The 23,706-nt window shown below is 37.1% G+C and overlaps 1 long non-coding RNA gene, 1 other non-coding gene and 1 pseudogene across 4 annotated transcripts in view; all 3 read left to right on the top strand.

Annotated features, from left to right (window-relative positions):
• Positions 1 to 14,621, top strand: part of LOC145470193 (uncharacterized) — a 370,979-nt gene extending 356,358 nt beyond the window's left edge. The window contains exons 2-7 of one of the 3 annotated variants that reach the window (XR_014042450.1): positions 6,330 to 7,156; positions 9,378 to 9,462; positions 9,847 to 9,968; positions 12,561 to 12,693; positions 13,708 to 13,829; positions 14,157 to 14,621. This is a non-coding gene — a long non-coding RNA (uncharacterized LOC145470193). Of the gene's footprint in view, positions 1 to 6,329; positions 7,157 to 9,377; positions 9,463 to 9,609; positions 9,969 to 12,560; positions 12,694 to 13,707; positions 13,830 to 14,156 lie in introns of those variants that run through there. The other 2 variants (XR_014042451.1, XR_014042449.1) reach the window with 2 other exon arrangements.
• A 3,492-nt stretch (positions 14,622 to 18,113) lies between these two features.
• On the top strand, positions 18,114 to 18,186 carry Trnay-gua (transfer RNA tyrosine (anticodon GUA)). Its single transcript has one exon. It is a non-coding gene; the product is annotated as a tRNA-Tyr (tRNA).
• A 1,122-nt stretch (positions 18,187 to 19,308) lies between these two features.
• LOC145469246 (uncharacterized) lies at positions 19,309 to 23,257 on the top strand (annotated as a pseudogene).
• The last annotated feature ends 449 nt before the right edge of the window (positions 23,258 to 23,706 follow it).

The raw sequence follows: 23,706 nt of genomic DNA, 5'->3' as shown, positions 1-23,706 counted from the left end.
ACATGCATGGATGGTAATTCTCACTGTGATGTAAAAAAATATTAGAAATTAACATGAAATTATGATTGAACTTGTAAAACACAATTATTAGACACCCCAAGGACTGACCTTTCTGCATAAACTGCCCTTCTACAGATATAAACACACGAAACAGCAACCTGTCACGGAAAGGCCATTTTCTATGCTTTTAATTGGATTACGAGTTTTCGTTATCCAAAGTCCATATATTACTTCGAAAAACATTTTCAAACGGGATATGAAAACCTCGCAGAACGAGGACAATAAACATTCCAGGAATATTTCTAGCGCTCATTGTTTGCACTGTAACCCGGAGGGAATATTATGTTTATTTATTAATTTTTTTATTATTATTATTATCATTGAACCTTGAACTTGGCTACATAATAAGCTTACTTATGTTCACGATTTCTGTGCAAAAAAAGCAGAACTGACTTAAAATTGGTTGAAAAAAATTGATTTGCAATAAATTATTTGAGTATTTAATATAGGTTAGTACATATCTTATTCAAGTTTTCATTATATCACGGTAAAATTAACTGGCGTGATTGATAACAAACCAAGGGGGGAGAGATAAGCGTTTCAGTCACTTAGCCAAAGCGGCGTGGTTATATCATTGATTTCCTCGTACTTTTTTGTCTTTCTTTGTTTGACATCCAATACAAACAGTGCGCGGTAATTATATTTTTAGAAAACTATCCGTTTTCATACTTAGGCGCACATTTGCGCGTCTTTTCCAGTTACCTCTTCTTTTTCTTCTCCTTCACTTAGAACTCGCAGCAAAGGCTTTAGTGGTAACGAGTTTTGCAAGACGGAATTGAATCAACCTTCGCTGCAAATTGCATGGTTTGTATGCATCAACTGAATTTGAAGAAGCCGCTTCAGTAAAAAGATGTGCAAATGAATTGTAAAATGACTGTCCTTTTGCTGAAACGTGTATATGTGACAATTGTACTGTTGTGACGGTAGATAGCTCAAGTACTCAAAGAGGATCAAGTTAATTTTAAGCGCGCGGCGCCATACTAATCACGGTCATAGGCCCTTTTCATAAATGGTTGCCAATTTAAAATTCTTTTGTATGCATTTAAATTAGCCTCACTAAACTCGTTTGGGAGTAAAAATTCTTTTGAATTATCAACTCAAGAACGAGGTTAGTCAGGCTAATTTTAATACTTACAAAAGGATTTATAATTGGCAGCCATTTATGAAAAGGATCTATTCGGTTTCATTTTAGACGAAACCAGCGTTCTCTCAGTTTTCCCTCCAAAACAGTGAAAGACATTTTATTTCTATCATCTAACGTGCGACTTCAATTTCGACATTTTAATAGCTGACGTACTGCGGTCAATGTTCCTTTGTTTACTGTTGCAATAATTGAATACTACTTATTCCTGTTTTTTCCAACCAAATTTACTTTACTTGCCACTCATTTTGATGTCCTGTCTGTTGTTGTAAAATGGAGCAAATGTTGTCAGTTTTCCTCAGCTCAGCTTCACCATTCTTTCTTTCAACCTTGGCCTGATGAGACATTTAAACTTTACGTCTGTGCTCCGACAAAAATCTGAATAAATAAAAAAAGTGCCTATCCTGCTAAGGTTTTAGTTTCTTATTTAGCAGTAAGACCCTCCAAGAACTTGTCATTTTGCAACATTTTAGGTCGACAGGGTACTTCGTTTTGTACCAAAGCACGGTTGAATTTATAATCTTTTGTGTTTTGTTACATTAAAATGGCGACCTGAGATTTGGCTGTTGCATACATCAAAATATGACTTATCCTGTACGTTTTTTCTTGCTGAACAGTTCTTGCAATAGAAAAAGTGTTAATCGCAATGTGTCGGAGCTATAGAGTAATAACGATTCTTTATGAACAATCAGTAAGCTCAGAAAAAAAGGAAACTTAATCATTTTCTTTGTATCTTGAACTTCATTTCGTTAGCAGTAGTTCGATAGAATTCAGTGGAGAAAGAGTTACAATGTGGCATCAAAAACGCATTCGATCATTTTCTCGCCGACAATAGAAACTTTCCGACTAATTAGAAGCCTTGATCGGAACCCCATTACCTTTCAAAATTATCTGGTCTTCTACAACTCTTTCAAAAACACACGAAATAATCAGATAACCAGTAAAAAAGGCAATCGCGAAAGTACTTTTTGCTTCTAGTTTTAATTAGGAGTCTTGTCCTTGGTTTATAATTAATTTCGCAGAACATTTTCAAAGGGGAAATGAAAACCCCACAGATACTTAGACACACTTTTGTTGTCCTTGTAAATTAAACAGTTGTCTGCTTTTATAGTCTTCTTCTGTTAATTCTTCATCTTTTTCAGTTTCTCTTCTTTAATAGCCAGAGAACAGGGCTTTAGAGCCAACTTTTACAAACCGGAATTTAATTAGCCGTCGCGGGGTGTACCGATACACTGAGGAAATAATAATTGCAAACTACGTCAATTTCTTTACAAGCCCTTGTTTATCTGCTTCATAAGCTTGTGTCTTTTGTACCGGGTCTTGTGTACTCGTACACTTGGACAGAGCACGTCGCGGACACTTAAATTGTTTTGTTTGTATCGCTGTATTTGAAGTAGCCGCTTCAGTAAAACGATGTGAAAATGACGTGAAAATGACTGCTCTTTTGATGTTACATGTACATGTGACTATTAGATTGTGACGGTATATAGTTGCTGAGGGAAAATTAAGTTTTTAGCGCGCAGCGCCAAGCTCATATATTCTAATTATATTTGCTTTTACTCCAAACAACGAATTTTGTAAACTGGAATTAATTAGTTATCAGTGCAGATTGAATTGATTGTATTACAGGGTAGACATTCTTGCGTGTTTGAATATTAACATTTTCTTTGAATTATTAGCATGCAAATTTTTAGCCTAACAGGCTGTTTAACTGAGGCTTAACTAAAGGCGAAAATGATTGGGCTTTTGATGCGACACTTTGACCTCTGTCTCTAAAATCAAGAAAACATTGAACATTAAGTGCTAGAATAAAGCCTTGGTGATTGATGAGAAAATTCGGTTAGCAAGAGCCGGACAATTCGAGCTTTAATTGCAACAGGGTTTTTTTCTCATCGGAACATTTGAAAAGAAAAAAAATCTCAGCATGTGTTCTGCATGACTGTATATTCCCATCAATTTACGAAAACAATCTGAAATCATGATCATTTGCTGCAGCCAGTCCACTCGTAGAAATGGCCATTTTATTTGTATTGTGCGTAATGTTAGTACCAATGTACATTCAAGAGTGTGTTCATAAGAAAACATGTGGGCGGAACCAGACAGGAGGCGATACAGCTCAGATCACCGATGTCGTTCAAACTTAATTTGGCACAAATGTTGGGTTTGGGGAGTGAATAATTGTGGCAAAAAAGTAGGTCAAAATATTTTATTCCCTTTAAGTTAAGGGACCCCCGGCAAAAATGGCCATTTGACAATAATTTAGGAATATTTAGCCAGGCATCTTTGGTTTAATATTTCTGCAACAAGAAAAGCCATGCAAAAATGAAATCCACTGGATTATGTTTTCCAACTATCAGCTTAAAAGCACAGATATTCATTTGAACTGGGCAAGTCAATTTCTCTTCCGTGGTTTCATCTTAAGTAAGGTGCATATTTCGTAAGGTTGCGAATAGTTTTTAATTGATAGCTAATATCTGCAATGGGCAAAACCAAATGCACATTATTTTATCATGGATGGTGACAGCAATCAATAAAATTCACAAAGAAGCCAAAAATATGTTTGGGGACTTTAACATTTTTATCTGTGCTGGCTTACCGTTTACATAGAACTTTCCGATTCATGATCCACTAAAACACCAAAGCCGTTTCCCTGTCTTAACTAGCTCGAAATCAACAAGAAATGTCTAGTTAAGCATTTACCTATCGATTACGAGTAAAAAATCGGCGAAAAAAAGCACTTGAGACACTTCTTTCAAATATTTTTTAAACACTGTCCAAATTTCTTTAACTCAGCTTTACTACTGAACCTGAGTTGACTGATTGACAATCTTGTTTGATTGATTGACTGTACTTTCTTTCAACCTTGACCTAATCAAAGATTCAAAGTTTAAAACATTAACATTACAGCTCCTTTCATTCTCGATTTGTGCTTCTATCCTACTGAGGTTTTACTTTCTTAATTAGCAATAAGACCCTCCAAGAACTTGTCGTTTTGCAACAATTTAGCCGTCGACAGGGTGCTTTGTTTTGTAACGAGAACTCATGGAGAGCAAAGTCATTTAACTGAGTTCATATATGATAGGTGTCCTGCATACTGCTAGGATCAACGCTATCGAATTCATCGTGAGTAGTGATAAGTTAATAAAGATGGTGAATTTTAAGCTCGGTAATGAAATGTGAAGGTGAATTAATCAACATGACACAAGCGTGGGACAAAGAAAAATTCTGAGTCACCGACAGGAATCGAACTATACGAACTATAGCTCAGCTATATATGAACTCAGTTAAATGACCTTGCTCTCCATGAGTTCTCGTAGCTCAATGGATAGAGCGCCCGCCCGGTGTTCGGGAGGTCATGGGTTCGATTCCTGTCGGGGACTCAGAATTTTTCTTTGTCCCACGCTCGTGTCATGTTGATTAATTCACCTTCACATTTCTTTACCGAGCTTAAAATTCACCATCTTTATTAACTTATCACTACATGTAATATTGGTATCGTCAGTTACGTTAGTGTTGTGTGTAAGTTTAGTTTTGCAAATAATGTGAATTTCAGTATAACTTTGTTATAAAAAAAAATGATAAAAATAAGGGCTGGTTCGGCTCTAGCTCTGACACATGGCATACATGACGTGTTTCCGCTCTTCAAGTTGTAATAAAGACGTCTGTTGGGCTTATCAACCTAACGCCCATTCACATGCATGAACGACCACAATTAGAGCAAGTGGTAAAATAAGATAGTTATCTTATCTTGGCTTATTTCTAGCTATAGGAGATTAAATTCATAAAGACAGACATTGTCGTGAGTAAGTGGTAGAGATGTTTAATACCTATGTTCTCCAAAGATGGGGGACATGCCGGTGCCGGTAGATAACTGTTCCACAAGAACTCATTCTGGGCGCGTAGCAAGTCACTCATGCATTTAGCCGGTTCCCTTCTAATTGTACCTCTTGAACAATTAGAAATACTTCTCTTTTGTCATCACCTGACATGACGATTTCAATTTTCATGTCAAACGTCTATGAATTGAAAAAGCATTAAATTGCAAGACCAGACGTTCTAAGAGCGTTTACTACGGCGGGCCTCGTAACGCAGTATCAAGTCGTACTTTACAAGTAAGCTTGAACACAAATGAAAGGGTCAGGATATTTTAACACAAGCGTTGCACTTAGATATTTACTCTTCAGGTTGCTTCGTTGAGTATCAGTCTTTATCTGATTGCATGTTGTTTGTCTTCGAAGTTCTGTTTACGCCGATTCTTGATTTTTTCAACAGCTGAGGTGTCCGTTTCAGCGTCATAGTTCGTCTTTAAGTCAGTAGTCCTAGGTTTCTGTCGGTATTGATTCGTAGTTTGAACTCGTACAGTGATGTACATAGCTCATTTGTTATCTCGCGAGAAAGCGAGCTGACGCATTCTCATCCCCTGTTTCCACGCTCTACGTTAGGAACGCCTGGTACCATGACCCTGCTTTTGGCGACCAAGAAGGGCTTGCATTTTATGACTCGAGCTTTCACTGCAAAAGCCCGAACAAAAATAAAGCACAATTTATTTTGCAAACAAACTATGATGGTAATTCCCCAGACTTTTGTTTATTTATTTCTGAAAAACCAAACAGATCAAAGACTACGATGACTCGAAGACTCTTTGTCCATTTTAGCTGTGATTTCAAAACTAAGTAGAAATCAAAATGAAATTAAACTGCACGCATTTCTGCCCACGACTTAGTTCTCCCTTCACATCAGTGAAAGATATTTCGCTTCTGTTGTCATCTAAAATGGCGACTTCAATTTTGAAGCGTCATTTTAACACACGTACTGTGGTCAATGCCCCTTTGCCTACTGTTCCAAAATTGAATACACTTTAGTCCTGTTTTAAGGGCAATTAGCATTCCACAAATACTGTAACTCAATTCTTTGAATTGTGTAATGACTAAAACACAAAGATGCATTTCGTTCTTCCAATTTTAGCAAATAAAAAAAGGTATGATTGATAACAAACCCCGCGGGGAGAACTGATCTAATTAGCCATTTCGAGTCTAAGCGATCGGGCTTATTATTCTGTCTTTATACTTTGTATTTTTACATCCAACAATAACAATAAGCGGTGTTTAGTTTGTAGGAAAAATATCAGTTTTAATAGCGGAGCTCCGGCGGCCCGAAGGGCCGCCAAGCGGAGCCCCATACTCATATGGGAAAGAAAAGGAAACCCATGAATGAATTTTCTCATGGTTTTCATGGCTAGCGGTATTGCTCGTGGGCGCGTACGCACGACGACGACGACGACGACGACGACGGCGACGGCGACGGCGGAGTTGCCCAACATGGCGGCCATACTCCAGCTAATAGGTCGACAGAGACATGCACCCTCGGTCTCTTGCAGAAGAATGCCATTTTTCTTAGCGGGATTTTTAAAGAAAAGAAAACGCATTTCTATTTGTTATGTCGACAAACGATAGCGGAGGTTGATCTGATGAGGTTGCACTGAAGGAATTAAAAAGAAAGCTAGAATTGACAGGCAAAGAAGTAGCGAAGAAGATCGCGAAAAAGAGCGGGCCAGCGCTGGGGAAGGAGGCGAAACAGTACTGAACAATGCCGTGAATTATAGCGAGTCAAGGGCTAGAGAAAGGAAGTGAAATAATACCGAACAATGCCGTTAACCAAAGCTAACGAGGGCCATAGATAGGATGTGAAAGTACTCAGAAGACTGCAGTGCCAAGTTTTCAAAATTCGCGCGTTGTGACGCTGTGCAGCCGTGCAAGAAAAGTCACATGATTTGGCCAGGTGATGAACAAGAGAAATCAAACATGTCCGAGTGTTACAAAACAGTAAACACAGCGGGAAAAAGTGGTTGATTCGTTGATCTGTCGAAAAGATTAGTTCAGTTCAGTCTTCACAACTTTTGCTGCAAGTTTCTGCCTGGAAGATTTACACTGGCCGAACTGATATTGCCAACTTGCGGTAAGTGACTTTTGTTGTTGCGTTTGCTATGAAAATTAACAAGTTGCCTCGGCGATATAAGCTTATTTTCAATTGGAATCCTTTGAAAGTCTTCCTTATTTGAAGCCATGCTGTGAGACAATTTATAAATTGCATCGTTTTAATTTCTTTCATCTCTAAACAATAGCAAGTGAATCGCTTTGTGGAGGTTGTTGTATGTTGTAAACTAATTAAGCTTTCTGTCGATATTCGTCGTCAACCTAAGCTTATAACCTCACGTCTAAAAATAAGCTTAACCAAAACCGTATTTGTAAACACGGCCGGGCGAGTTTTGAAGTTTTCTCTGTGTTAGTTGGCACAGCCGCCTCGTAGACTGCTAAAATTTCTTCTTCTGTTGTTGAAAACCAAGAAAGGTGTACAAACCATTTTAAGCCGAAGCGAACAGGATTTGCTAAATTTACTTTCAACGTAACCCTATGTGAAGATTTGCATGTTGTGATTACAAAGTATGGAGATTTCCTCGTTTTGTTAGTTCAATTTATTCGGTTTGGCGAAATGCTTGGGTGAATTCCCAGGTTTAAATTTGGTTGATGACTGGCAAAGCTACCGCCGATAAAATGACTGCAAAGCTAAATTAAGCCGTCGGCAAAAATGCACACTGTAATATTCAAATTTAAGCGTGAATAATTATTAAACTTTTAACACTGCAAGGTTAAACGAATTTTCTTTATCCTCTCTTTCATTCGGTTACCTTTCACTGAGAAGGGATTTGCTTTTGATACTCAGATGAAGTGATATGCATAATTATTGTGTTTACAATGTAGATTTCCTCGTTTTATTTTGTTGTCTGTCCAATTAGTTCGGTTTGGTGAAATGCTTATATAGTCCAAATGTCGAGTAGACGATTGCGCATGTAAATCCTGTGTGCAAATAAAGCTCTACTTTCATTTTGATTTACTATTTCATTTTATTAGTGCCACTGCTTTTGATTGGGGGTAGATGGGTTATTCCCCAAATATGCAGTATTTACACTTAATATGGAAATGTTCCTCAAAAGTGAGATAGTACTAATGGAAAAAAAAAATGCGAAGAGCTTTACTCGGTAAATTGAACAGTGTAAATGACATTTACATACTAAGAAAAAATTTAGGGCGGAGAAGTTCTTGCCCTGACCATTTCTCGGTATTAGAAATAAGTTTTACATACATACATACATACATACATACATACACAATTTAGTTGGTGAGAGTGCTCTCCTCTCTCCACACACGCACTCTCTCTCTCTGCTCTTTTCTTCACACTAATTTTGTTATTAACTACACTGTAACCCATTAACCGAATGTCACTCACTGTTTTCTTTGTTGTGCATGCATACTTTTTTGCTCGTCGAAGAAAGTTTCAGTTTCTTCCTGGCTGTTTCCTTTGTCCTGTCCAGTACCAATTCCTTTGTAATATAACTTTGTGAATTCTCTATTCTCCTTAAATTTTATCTTGTCAGGGTGATAGAATGCACTCTCAGAGTGTTCAATCATTGTTTTCAGTCGCTACAATTTTCAGGAAAAAAGCAATAGTTTTCTTAATTTCCTTTTACTTTGTGTTAGGACCTTTTAGCATGCTCGTGATCGACCCATGGGCATAATTTTGAATAAAGTGAAGAATTAGATCTGTTTTAGTGTTAAGTATTTTTAAATTATGATGAATTACATGTAGGCATTTCTTTTTAGTTTATATTTTTTATTTTAGTCGCATGTGATGTTTTATGATTTTACCGAAGTATACCATGTAAGTGTAAATAATGCACTAGAATTAGCCAATCAGAGTGTGCATTGTATCAGCTTTGAACACAAACCATATGTAATAAATGTATGTAAATGATATTTTTATGACAGAGAACTGGACAGGGCAAGAACTTGCCTTTCTTTTGTACATTTATATATTCATTCCTCTCATTGCTGTCAAAATGTCTTAGGAACCTTCATTTTTGATAGTCCATTATTTTCCACCATACCTAGCACAGAAGCTCACAAAATCCTAACTAATGACCAACATGTGTGTATCTCTGGCCTTTGCTGTGTACTACGTGTATATTCTGTTATCCTGCCTTAACTGCTAGAAACAATTTTGACAGAGCTGTTTCAACAGTTTCACTTAAATTAATTCCCAGTAACAGCGCTACTTGTGGCATTGTTATTGGGTATGAACTTTATGGAGGGTTTAGATTTTTATTTTTTTATGATTACAGGAGACAACAAAGTATACATGTGTATACATAACCTGATGTTGGTGTTGGTTGCGAATCGTAGTTCATAATAGTCATCCTATCACAGGTAAGGGGGAAAGTTCAGAAAGTTTAGAACATGTCTTCCCCCAGCACACCTTCTGTCTACAGGTGCAATTATTGAGAGGTTATATATATATACTGAGAGTAATGTAAAGTTATAAACTTAACAATAAAATCTGACATTTGAACGCCTCCTTTGCTAAAATTAGTCACGATTTAATTGTTATCACTCCCTGTGAATTCATAGAGATTTCAGAGGCAAATTATCACCTAATGTGGAAGTCCTGTCTTCAAGTTAGGGAAAATGACACAAAAAAAGTTACAGTGAAAGTAAAGAGAATTGTGAATGTTGATGTGGTGTACTTTGTACATCATGTAAAGGTATTTGGTGAGTGCCAAAGGCATAACATTTCATGCATTGCTTTTTCAGGGCAAATTATATAACAGTGATGTTTTAAGGTGTGATCACAAAAATAATGAGTACATTGTCCAGGCAGTACCAGTTTATGGAAGGCATATGCAGACAGTAAGAGGAACTGTAAGCATTACCAGGTAAGTTTGTTTTATGCTTTTGACTTCTTGTACTTGGATTTTGTGTCATTTCATCACAAGAATAGGTGATGGAAGATGCAATAGTTGTTGCAGTTTATTTTTGAAGGCAAACTTATAAGTCTGCCTATGCTGGATAACAGCCATGTGTAAACTGAATGTAAAGCAAACACTCTGTTAAAGGTGGGGCAACCCTAAAACCCAGAAACTGGAAGCCGGAATCCAGAACGAGAAACTGGAATCCACAAATCGAAGAAAACAAGTTCTTCAAATACTCGAAAATTGTTTTGCTTACATTTTTTCCCGTAAACAATAAGTAGCCAAGTAAAAAGGACCTCAAACTGACACAAAAATTCCCCATCTGTTGAAATTTGTGCAACCGTTATTTCTAGTGAGGGCTATAATTATGAGAATCTTCGTAAAGTGCGTCATAATTTAATTGCAAGCACCCTGAGAGCGTCTAAAATAAGCTTGCTGGCTATTAACTGCACAGCCATGGGCCGAGCGCGGTTCATATTCTACCAGTGTTTTTTTTTTTTTTTTTTTTTTTGTGGTTGGTGACCAGACCCAAACTTCCTCTCAGCCAAATTTTGAATCACATAACCTGTGATGTTTATTCGCCATAAGCTGTTGAAACGTTAATACAAGGACAATGTTACGGACATTGTTTTCTTTATTTGTGTATAATATATATTTTCTTCTGGTTTTATCGAAGCGTTGGATTCAAAGGGAAATAATAAATACGTTAAACGCTAAAAAGGGTATTACGTCAGACATGGAATGCGCTGACATTGCAGCTTTCATTTTCGCTACATGACAAATACACTGTAAGATCATGTTTACTTTGCAAGTTTATTTCGCCAGAAGCGATGGTCATTAATTTATGTGCAATTTTGTGAGTATTTCTTGTGGGTTTCGGCAAATGAAGCGAATTCTTTGGCTGTTTCATCGCAGCAAGTTAAGAGATTTGAAGAAAAATTAAGTATTTGCCGAGGTAAACAAGAGCTTGCCAGAACTTGCAATGTTTAAGTCAGTGCTAGGAGAAAAAACACAACCGTTCCAAAATTAGCTGTGGATAACGTAAACCCCCCTGATTGTGTGACTTGCGTGACTACTTCAAAGCGCAAGCAAATTAAATTTTGACGTTTCAGGAAGAAAGCTGTTTATTAAAAGCATTATTAATAGCGTGACACTCGTTTCCTTTTGTATCATTCATGGGCATGTCCCAAGCGAACTTCCAGATTAAGACCATTACATCATCGATCATAGCTTTTGCAAAGGCTAAGACTGATGGTGCAATAAGATATGACACAGTTTGTGTTGATCAAGCGATGTGTTTACAGCAATCAATGAATCATCAAGGACTGCTTTGGAATGTGCACTGCGTTGTGACTGTAGTATTAACAAAACAGTTAAATTTTAAAGGCGCGGTTATAAGATTTAAACGATCTTCTTGCCATTTTGTTTAATAAGCGATCGGCAATTTACCAGAGGTATAAATTTACCCTTTATGTTTAGTAGATACTGAACAAGATAGAAAATGTCATAGAGAACAGGATGTCTGTCAGTGGCAGCACCCTGTACATTGATGGTCACGCCAACCACTTTCGAAGTTCAAAGGCTAACCTGGCTCATCTTAATATAATATTTGATTTGTCCAACAGATACCAAACTAGTTCCGGATCAACACTATTTCCACACTGATACTGTGACAAATCAGCATTTCATATTCAAACAATTTATAGAAATGTTGCACACTTACTTCCGTCTGCTTCTCACTTGCTAACAGATCGGACCACATGTTGTTAAAAGATGCTTAAAGACTGCCAGAAACTCACCACAATAGCTTGTTGTTATTGTGCTACTCACCAGTCTTCTCATAGCAATTTGATCTAGACAAGAACTGCACTCTCACCAGAACCAGGTTGAACAAAAGATGGGTAACTAAGCCTTTGAGCAGGCTCTTGTGTTTGGGCCAGGGGCATAAGAGGTAAAGCTGCATGAAGGCACTCGCTGATATGCCAATGCAGAAAAACACTAGACACTTATTTAGCCTGGTCAGGCACCAGAGACAGATAGTAGAGCCTGCTCGCAGGCTATGAGTAACTCTATCCACCTGAAAAATTACTAACCCTGACTGGAAAGTGATTACCCAATGGATAGCTTTATCCAGCTTTTGAACAATTGGGCCAGATGTATAGCTAAGGGTTGTTCAGAACCAGTCAAAAATCTTTTAGCAATTACAGTTTGTAGCTGAAGTAAAGCCAAGAAAGTAAATAACAGCAAAATAGTTTTTCCCCATAATTATTTATTAGACATTGCTGAAGTGAATTATTTCTATCATCATTCATAATATCTGGATTCAGGATTCTAGTTTCCAGTTCCGGATTCCGGTTTCCGGATTCAGTTTTTTAGGGTTGTCCTTAATGATGTATGTGCATGTTAATCTTGAATAATCTGAAATTTCAGAGAGGTTAAAAATATCATATCATATCTGTGATGGTTCTGTATCTGTTGGTGTGCAACTATCTACACCAATATTTCAACGTAATAATGTACAGTGTATATTAATTAACCAAATTATGCTGTTTTTAGTTGACCAATGCTACTATTGTAATGTGATGTTGAAGCCCACAAATTGACAAACATACCCAGTGTCAACTTGTCAAATATATGAAGTGGCCAGACAGTCTAGATTACAAAATTTTCTGAAAGTTGGAATTACCAGGTAAGATATTTCTGAAACATTATTTTGTAATTAATGATTTCTCAGACATTGTTTTCTTCAAGAAAAGATTCATACCCCACATAGAGGTTTTTTTCTCTATTAGAGCTCTATCTTCCTGATACTTTAATTTGGAATTTTTGAAGACTGGCCATGAATGGGTGTTGGGTGTGAATATCTTCTGGTACTGCACATTTAGATTTACATGTAGTAAGCAAGAACATCAGTATTTATTCTGACAAACTCTGATTTTCTTTTGGAAGCTGAACTCATATGCAGTTGTACAGTTATGTACTACCAAACAGCCTGGATGGCCCTTTGATTGGGACTGGGCACATTGTTGTAACTTGTAATGTTCCAGTTTCTTGTTTAAAGCAAATTGAATATGATCTCAAAAGAAAGTCGCCAAGTTCATTTCAGTTATTAAGTTTCCTTTTCATCTCAGGGCAGAGCCTGCCACTGTGAAAGTTGGGGTACCAGCCCGGGGGAGGTACTTTGGGAATTTCTGGGTGGAGATGTGCCGCTTGGACCCTGGAACCCTTAGCCTAATTACCAGAGCTAGTTCAGCTGAATTTTGCTACCCTATACTAGAGTAAACTCCCCAAATCCCCCCCATCTATCGACACTGTTGAGGCTGATTTACGTAAATTTAAACTTGCTGATTTGATTTTTTATATTTTTGAGTGGCAATTCCTGGTTTCCTTAGTCTAGATAAAATCTTCAACCAACTACTCAGTTTTGTGAAAAATGATACCCTATTCTAGACCCAAATGCTCTCATTTATATACCCTATCCTAGAGTAAACTGCTTGAAAACATACCCTTCACAGCGGCACATACCTATATAGCCCATATATGGCAGTGCCCCCCGGGGGTACCAGCCCCTAGCGTTTCATTCACTAACACTTAGTAAACAACTAACAATGAAGTACACTGTATATCAAAGAAAGGAATGTCATCTGTTAGTGTGTAAAGATTATAATAAATTATAATCGATTTGTTTTTATCTGAATAACAGTGGTGTTCAAGTAGCAGCTACAGTATGATTACATGTCTGTTCCTGTCATTCAATATATGAACAGTTTACACATGGGCAGCCTGTATTAAGACATCAAAGATTTTCAAAGCAACCATGGCCTGGTGAGATATTTCTGAAGAAATGTAAATTTAAAGTCCTTATGATTGCTTATAGGCATTGATTTTTATTGTAAACCATATCTTACTGAGTGTATTTTTCTTGTGTACTAATTGTTGTAGAACACAGAGATCACTATAAGTATGACAGAGATATTAAAGTGTGAAAAGTTCTATAAACAAATGCATGCAGGAACAAATTAATTTATGATGGATGCAGCTTCTGAGAGATCCCCAATGTTAATGGAACATACACTGTACATACATGCAAAAGAGTTCAATAATTTATTACTTAAGATTGCAATGATTTGTTTGGTTTCTCTGTATTTACAGACAACTTGATGGGATTATAATTTCTGCACCAAGGTCATTGAATAAACTGACTTAGAAGTTGAGTTCTGCAACCCATCCTGTGTGTTGTAATATCATGGCTCCAACATTGTGACAGATACACTGTATTACATTATTAAGAAACACATATATTAACTAATTATTTAAGGTGCCTGTTAAATTAATCAGTTTTTCTTAGAGATAATTTACTCGTGGTTTATTTAAATAATTGCTTTTTTGGCTTTAAAATGATATTTATCGTGTTTGTAAATCAATTTTGTGATAATCTGCATTGGACATGGCATAAATTAATATTTTGCCAACACGAAATGGAGACAGACAGCCTTGCCATTCGCAACGTCCAATAAGGCTAGTTTGTTCCCTACTGTTGTACAAATAGTGTTCTCTTGTTTATAAATTATTTCAATCTGTTGTTTAAATGATTGCCTCATAACCCCTATGTCCAGTTTGGTGGATGTAGGATATTGATGTATTGTTTATCCATTTTGCTGTAAATTATCTTAACTGATGTGTCAATCAAAAGATATCTTAGATATGCTGGGCTCTTCTGACAAATGTACCTATGCCTCATAACCTTTGAGTGCATTTGGTTGTGTAGTGCAGACAAAATGCATGTACATAATATAACTTACTCTTAGCTTACTTATAATTCTTGGTATAATTTAATCATAGCAAAATTAATTAATGGAACCCAATAACAGCTCCGGTAGTCCACAATCTCGTCAAGAAGAAGAACAAATCACATTGAAATTGAATAATAAAATTATTATTAGAAGCCTATGCAAGTATTCATGATCAGCAAAAAAAAAATATCCTAATTACCATTCATGCAAGAGTGATTTTGCTTATTGCAAACCCTTTCAGCAGGAGGAGACCAGACAAAAGTGAAGATGGCTAAATGTATCTTTGGGGACAAGTTAGAAAACAAAACTTTCCAACTTGTCACATATGTATACTATTTTGGTATTTTTGCGAGATTTCATTTGGTAGAGATTCAGGGACTGAGTATATTGTAACCACAGCATTTCAATCAGTCCCCACAACAACAAAAAAATGTTTAAACTTCTTTTGTGTGGGAGTCCCCATGTTAACTAAGAAAGAATATAATGATTAATAACAATGTCTTGTCTTTCTGAATAAGGTAGGAAAGAACAGGAAATGCCACCAAAAAGCACAGAAGACAGTTCTGTTATGTGATCAAAATTTTTAGTGGCTTCCCAGAAATCCTTGAAATCATGGCTCTATATTTCATAATCACACCATCTTACACCTCGATCTGCTGATGTGATCCTATTTCCGGCTGAAACTATTAAATAGTTCGCAATTTACCTCACATACATGTTCGATCATTTTCATTAGTAACAGCATTCCAAAAAGTAACTGAGGAGCTCCGCTTTTAGGCTCGGCTAAATCTATATATTACTTATACACGCGTTTTAGCATCTTGTAAATTCAACAGCTTTCTGCTTCTGAAAACTTCTTCTGCTACTTCTTCTGTTTTCTTTTTGTTGTTTATTTGTTTGTTTATTTATTTTTTCTTTTATTGTTTTTGGTTTTGTTTTGTTTTTGTTTTTTTTTTCCTCTCATTTAAAAACCACAGAATAGGGCATTAGTGGCAACTTTTGCAAACCGAATTTAATAAGCCGTTGCAGCAATTCTAATTTGTTTTGTCCGTATCTGCTTAAGTGTAGTGACATGAAAATTGTTGGCTTCACACTAGAAGCTAAATTAGTTTCAAGTAAGCACTTGACACACTCGAAAGAAAAACCGCTCAGACTTAAATCTTAGCAAGATTATTTATATATCAATCATCTATCATATCCCATAGACTTGACTTTATTTCTTAACGGTTAAGATTGTTTATTTTTGACGAAAACCATCAATACATGTGGAAATGCATAGCCTATGGTTCAAAAGAAAAATCTATGGTGACCTTTGCAACATCAGATAAATTCTGTTTACAAAATGCTGTACCGCCAAACTACTCTTCTGTGCCGCCTTGACATAAGAGAGAAGAAGGGAAGGTAATAGCAAAAGAAGACTGAAATGTTACGAAAAAGGATCAAATTTACAATGATGCCAACAAGTTTGTTTCAAAAACAAAACTGAAATGTTCAACAAATGTAAATAACGCTTATTGTTAGCGCTGTGGTTCAATGAATATTGCACATAAAATTAAATATAAAGATAAGATAACATTAGAATGACCATAAATAACCGCCAAAAGCTAGTCCGCTTAATTTAAATTAGCTTCGTCATCGATAACGCCAATTAAATGTGTAGGAGCTAAAATAAGACAATACATAGCAGTTAGAATTTTTGTTTTCGTTACATAAAGAGTTGAAATAAAAATGACGGAAATACAGCTGATGAGAGCCCTTTAAAGATCGCGATCATCAATGGATATTTTTTTCTTCTTTTTTTTTTAATAAAAAAAAGTTTGTAAGCCTCACTGCCCGATTCATCATACCTTATTTAGTAGATATGAGGACTTTCATGAGAATCCGTTACAAACTCATATTCCTTGTAAAATCAGTCGCAAGTTTCGAGTCCCATACTTCTACGCGTTTGCCACAGATTCATGTGTTTCTTTGTTTAAATGAAAAAATACGACAAAATGTTGATTGTGTGCGACATTAATGCAATGGTCTATACAACTTACACTGTATTGTAGTCTATCTTGCAGCAATATTAAACTGTGTCTGTGCAGTGGCGGAGCTATAGGGAGGGTGTAGGGGGTGCGGACTTCCCCCCCCCCCCCCCCGTGAGATAAAGCCATCTTCTTCGTATTTAGTTACGCAATTCCTTAGTGATGCAACCCTCCTAAGAATAACTCTGGATCCGCCTGTGCAGTGATAATGATGATGGTGTCAGAAAATTGTGTTTTCGTGTGAATAAAATTTACCTAACGGACAGAGGTTTTAGTTTCGTCAGTTAGTAAACCATCTAATGTCTTGACGTAATAGTTTTATCTCATCAGTGTCAGTTCTTCGAACACGCCGGTTTGAATTTCCAAGCTTTTGTGCTGCGTGACATGAAAATGGCGGCCCAAGACTACTGTCGCGCAGGTCAAAGGATGAGTTATCGCTTAAGTTTTTGATAACTGAACAATTCTTGCGCTAGAAAAAGTTTTAATTTTAGTGTGTCGGAGCTCTAAGGTAATAACGTTTCCTTTCAATAAGAAGAACGCAAAGACAGATGTTTCTTTCACATTATGGCGGCCATGTTGCTGCCCCTTCGAGGTGCACCAACATAACATCTCAGTACAGATCTCTATACTGATTTTCAGTGAAGCATTTCCCTGAATAACGCTTGAATGAAAAACGGCACAGACTTAAATTTTGGCGAGGCTCTTTCCATATCAATTATCTGTCATATCTTAGATTATTGACTTTAATTATTAAATGATCACGACTTGAATTCTTGATGACATGACAGTGAACACCAGAAATTTTAGACGCTCCAACTAAAAACGCACACGTGAGACTACTATTAAAAGACCAAAACTACGGGGAATGAAACGGACTAATAACACACGTCTTTTGAAGCTATATATTGTAACAATTGGCATTCTTTCGTTATTTCATTGCTACTGTTGGACATCTATTACCATGGAATTCATATACCTGAGCCGAGTATTAAGTCCACTGAACATATAGGGCCGAACCCACACACGACCGCTCTCATGTGGCTTTGATAGCTCAGTTGGTAGAGCATTGCACCGGTAACGCAAAGGTCGTGGGTTCGAATCCCGTTCAGAGCCTGAATTCTTTTCAGGTCATTTTTCCAGTAGTGTTATGGCTGCATTCGCATCACTCATTCTTTCGTTATTTCATTGCTACTGTTGGACATCTATTACCATGGAATTCATATACTTGAGCCGAGTATTAAGTCCACTGAACATATAGGGCCGAACCCACACACGACCGCTCTCATGTGGCTTTGATAGCTCAGTTGGTAGAGCATTGCACCGTAAACGCAAAGGTCGTGGGTTTGAATCCCGTTCAGAGCCTGAATTCTTTTCAGGTCATTTTTCCAGTAGTGTTATGGCTGCATTCGCATCACTCATTCTTTCGTTATTTCATTGCTACTGTTGGACATCTATTACCATGCAACAATTGTATTCACTCCATTTTTGAAGAGCGTAAATGTGCGTGCATGTGTACGGAACCGAAGCAGTCAGTACGTAGTTTAGAATTCTGATGTTCAACAAAAAGCTTGCTTAAAAGGGCAATTATTGATTTTAGTAATTACGAGTTGATTTTGGTAATGACGACTCGTTCATTTAGTTTGTTTGTTTTGTTTTGTTTTGTTTTGTTTTTTTTTTCCCCTTTTGACGTTGTTATTTCATCTCACTGCCCCAAGAGAGACATTAAGAAAGATGGCTTTTTTATTATTATTATTTACTAAAATCAAGGAGGAGCAGGCCATCAAATAAATGAAACAAATCCGGCACTATGGTGCTCAGAATTTAATTTATTGTGATCTCTTGTTATTAGTAACACAATGTAAAATAAACACCAAACAAAAAGTGGAAAATAGCTAACCGCAAAAATACGTTCAACAATTGCAAAACATATGTAGGAATAGCTTATTTTCCAACCCACAAAGTTGGTTGGGAAGAATAGCACTCGAAACATCTCTCATGAACGTTGGCAAAATCCAACAATTGAGAAAACTGCCAACGCCACGCAAAACAAACTTCTTGTTTGCTATTTTACAGCGAAAACTAAAGCGAAAATAGAATAGTTAATGACTGCAAATCACAGGATTGCCGCCAATAGGGCGTGCACTTACCGGTCATAAGTCCTCTTATAATGGTGTCTGATGCTTCGGAAAACATTGCTAATAAGATTGTGTTTCAAATTCAAAGCTATCTTTACTGAATGCCTTTGAGATCTGTATTCAAGTGTTCCGGCTACGCGCATTTAAGACTAGACATCACTTAGCACTTTAGAATGATGTGCTAATGTAATGACAATTTTAGTTCTACAAATTGTGATAAAGTAATTAAGAATTACGCTTGCTAATGAATAAAACAAAATGTATATTAACGTTAATCAATGTCACCTTCTGTAGTCAGACTGTAAACGAAATTAAGGACTGACTGTTCATTTTAGAGGGTCATAAAAAAGGGGAGCACACGAAGGAAACTCAGTTAGGAAAGGGAATTAAAGACTGAACTCACTTTAGAGGGACAGCAGAAGAAGGTTAGCAAGCCATCTCAAAATCCCTAAGCAAAGAAACTCTGAGACACCGAGTCACTCCAAAGAAGATGAATTTCACCAAACTCGACAGCACGTTGAATAGTTGTGGCGGGCTCAGCTCGCATTTTTTCCTATAAATCCCGCAGAGATTTCTCCTGAACTTCGCGCTATGTTCATCGTCAGAATCGTTGTTAACGCTCTCACCTGTCCTGTTATCATTTCACTCAACATTTTGGTGATGGTGTCAGTGGCAACCAATCCACAGCTTCGTCCGAAATCCAACATAGCGCTCGCCTGTTTATCCACAACTGACATCGTGGTCGGCCTCGTTACTCAACCTCTACACATTGCCAGTGCAAATTCTCTTCTCAGAGGTGAACACAACATGCTTTGCGCTATAACCAACCTATCAAGAGCTCTCACGATGAGATGTTTACTTGCATCATTCCATCATTTGGTCTTGATTAGTGCCGAGCGTTATGTTGCGATAAAACACCCCTTTGCATACAGGAGCAAGATCACTGAAAGTCGCATCGTTATAGCCTCTGCTCTGGCGTGGGTTGTAGCCATCATAATTCCCAGCGGAAACTCCTTGATCACAACAAAACTATCTAAGACCATACTAACATTTTCTGTAACGCTTCTTGCAATTCTCCCCGTTTACTTCAACGTCGCTGTATGCAAGTAAGTCCGTCGCAACGAAAAACAAATTGCTGCTAACCAAGTTTCTTTAGAGGCCAAAGAGAAGATACTAAGGAACAAGAAAGCTTTTTACACTACTGCCATTCTAAATCTAGTTATTTTGCTGTGTTATATCCCATTCACTCTCTGGCTCATTATTGTGTACTCTTTTAAGACGAGAATCTCCCTCAATGTAAGCCTTATTGTAATATGTGTTTTTACTTTATTTCCAGTACGAAAAACGAAACGAAAGAGCCACCAAAGTTTTTGTCCTCATCAGGCACAAGAGACGATAAACTTTTATCCGTTTACAATTTTACAGCTCAATAGCGTGCTTCGTTTGGAATCCAGAGCATTTTGAATTTCAGGGTTATGGAGGTGCGTGACACAAGGCTATGATCAAGTTTGTTGAAAGATATATACTTACATGTATCCCATGATTTTGAGCCTTTTTAGAAGTTAACGCATTAGGAAAAGTGCTTATGTAAATGCTTGTTTGATCAGTACTGATAATCAGTCGTCTAGATAGCCAAAGTAAGTTCCAGATGTTTACACTATTTTCCGGCCGCCATATTGGTGTACCACGGAGGTACACCGACATGGCGTTTTCATACTGGGCTCTGTAAATATCGGCGAAACATTACGACAAATATCTGAAGTTTGGGGAAACGCGCAGGCCTAAAACTTGGAGAAGTGGCTTACTTAGTTATCTTCTATAACATCATAATTTCATAGCTTTTTCCACTGGATGGTTTTCGATTTATTTTTTTATTGCGTGACAGTGAAAACAATCTATTCGTTGCTCAATCCGTTAATTTATGCTGTAAGAATAAGAAATTTTCGAGTAGCTTTTATTCAGTTATTGTCGAGAAAAACTGCTGCACGAGCCGAGTAACTCGAAAAAAGGAAAATCTTTGGACCAAGCCAGACTGGAGTCACCGTTAATGTTAATGCATTACAAGGAATAGTCTCCTTCGCAGCTAATAACGGCTGCGAAGGAGACTATACAAGGAAATGAGATATTGAAAAATGGACACGAACCGACAAGGCAAACAGAGCCACATGGAAACACAGAAAACAAAGAAACGCCTCTGTGATAAAAATCAAAGAAATTCTACGGAAAAAAAATTAACCAGAGAGCGCAAAAAAACAGAAATTCTTTTAGCTGTATAAAAAGAAGTAGAATAATTTATGTGTCAGACCCTCCTTGAGTTTAATAAACTCATAAAATTGAGAACGTTTTAATTTCGTTGACCTTGTTTAATTCTTATGAGGTGGAATATTATTTCCGGTTAAGAAAGCAAAAATTGGATAACACGAATTTAAAAAACTTTCATAATTTCACCCCGACTTTTGGAACCACCTGACTTTTTAACTAATTTTCATATCCCTTGGAGGCTTCAAAAAAACTGGATTGCACTGTAATATTTCTTATTCCTCATGTGACCACTACAATTAACTATTAACTGTCAGAATCTCTCCCCCGATAGGAGTTAATAGTTATGTAAATGTGCAACAAAGGCGAGTGGAGAACGAAGAACAGCGGCCAAGACCGAGACACTATCGTTCAGAAACAGATTTTTGTTTCGACAGTAAATCAAGCTTAGCCACTGCATTTAAGTTTGTTACCTTACATTTGGGTCTTGTCCTTTTATAATTCAATTCGGAACAAGATAATTTGTAGTCTCCATTAGATTGTGACAACCGCGTTAACAGGTCAATAAAACACTTACTTCATTTGCATTGCTCAAATTAGGCGTATGATTTCTAATCAAGCAACTGCTACACTTCTTCCCATTAAAAACTTTTGTCGTTTGTCACAATTCTTCAGAATCGTGCAGAATGTAGACAACTTTGACGTTTATTGTACAAGTAGCATTTGGAAGAAAACTCTGTCTCTCTCGCTTTCATGATGTGTTAAAACGTGAACCGGACTACGCTCATCACATTTTGCCACTTTTTGATATCATCAGTTTGCTTAGAACTTAATGAAATACCCACCATTTAACATGGAGAGCAATACCTTTTCATTTTTAAACACCACAGTGTTTCAATCTACGGTGGAACCTCCGCTAACGGCCACCTCGCTACAACAGTCTCCTCTCTACAACGGCTACTTTTTTTTCGTCTCGGCGGACCGTCCATATACTAATTCTTTTAACCTCTTCACAACGGAAATGGCCACCAAAGCGAGTCCCAACTTCGAAACTAGCCTCTGGATAACGGCCAGTTAAGGACGGTGCCTACTAAATACGAAGGCTTTTGTGCCATATTAGAACCGTGCGGAAAAAGTAGATCTCCGCAAGTGCTATTGCAATCCACAAAGAAAGGCGGGAGTATCCAGGCATGTTTTCGAGATAATAGCCTTGAATCTCAACAAAAATGCTGACATCAGCTTTTTCTGAATAAAAGAAGGAAAGGACAGGTTTCCTTAGAATTCGTCTTTACATGCAGAAAAGCAAGCACACTTATAAAGATCTTAAGACTACATGGTAAATGGTAACATCCATATTATTGTCGAGGAAAAGGTTGTTGTTATTCATCGTGGTAGATGCAATAATAAAGTGTATTATCGTTTGTCTCACGATGTAGTCACTTGAGATGTAGATCGATCTACATCTCAAGTGACTACATCGTGAGACAAACGATAATACACTTTATTATCCATATTATTTTTGGTATGTTTTAGATGACCCTGAAAATCGTTGCAACCGCGCTTTTAGCGTCTCTGACAGAGCTAAAATACAGTCTAAACAGGTTTTCCTCACAACTAGAAACTAACCACGCGTTGAATAAGCTTGCCACTTCCATTTCATAACATAAAATGTAGGGGTAACCACGCGTTTTTTAAAGTTATTCATCTTTTTTGAAAACTTTTAAGGTGCCCGTTACATTTTTTCCTGTCACCTCCCCTGCAAGTAAAACATTTGAGTGTCTCCCACTTGTTCTGCTCGCGCACTCGCCAATCCGTGATAAGTGACATGTTCCTTTTACTTATGCTTACTCGAGCGCAAGGATTACAGAAGTGCATCAGCTGGAAAGTGCATCAACTGGTAATTGCAGTTGAGCAGGTAGCAGTTTTGAATGGAAATGTGGCAAATTCTGAAGTGCTTCTATTGTCAGCATGGTCTGAACTTCGCCATTTTGTGTTTACTTGTAATTATTTTTGCAGCTCAGATTTCGTGCCAAGATTAGTGTCGTAGCGGACCTTGTTATCCACCGCCTTAAACTATTACTGGAGATTTCGATGCAACAGCGAATATATTCATTATTTTCGTGTCACTGTGTGTTACAAATTAATTTTGCTGCCTTCTTATTTCTCCAAAAACAGTTTTGTCCAACCTGGAGTAATGCAAAAAACAAACAAACAAACAAACAAACAAACAAACAAACACGAATGTTTGCAAAAAAAAAAAAAAAAAAACATGAAACTTTATTCTCAAACTCGTCAATCATTCTTGATGTTGAAACAAAGAAAATTACAACCGTGAAGGAGGTTTGGATATTCGGTCTTAATTAGCATAGATTTTGACGATTTTACTTCTCCATTTACACCTTAGTTTTTCAGGTATCGATTGAGAAGATATATCAAACACTCGAGACAGTGTTTTATCGGCTATCTTCGCAAGGGTTATTGGAATAAT

This window comes from Orbicella franksi, chromosome 15 (genome assembly GCF_964199315.1).
Source record: "Orbicella franksi chromosome 15, jaOrbFran1.1, whole genome shotgun sequence".
NCBI classification, from domain to species: domain Eukaryota; kingdom Metazoa; phylum Cnidaria; class Anthozoa; order Scleractinia; family Merulinidae; genus Orbicella; species Orbicella franksi.
The sequence above is the reverse complement of the archived record's forward strand: the minus strand, read 5'-3'. Positions and strand labels throughout refer to the sequence as shown.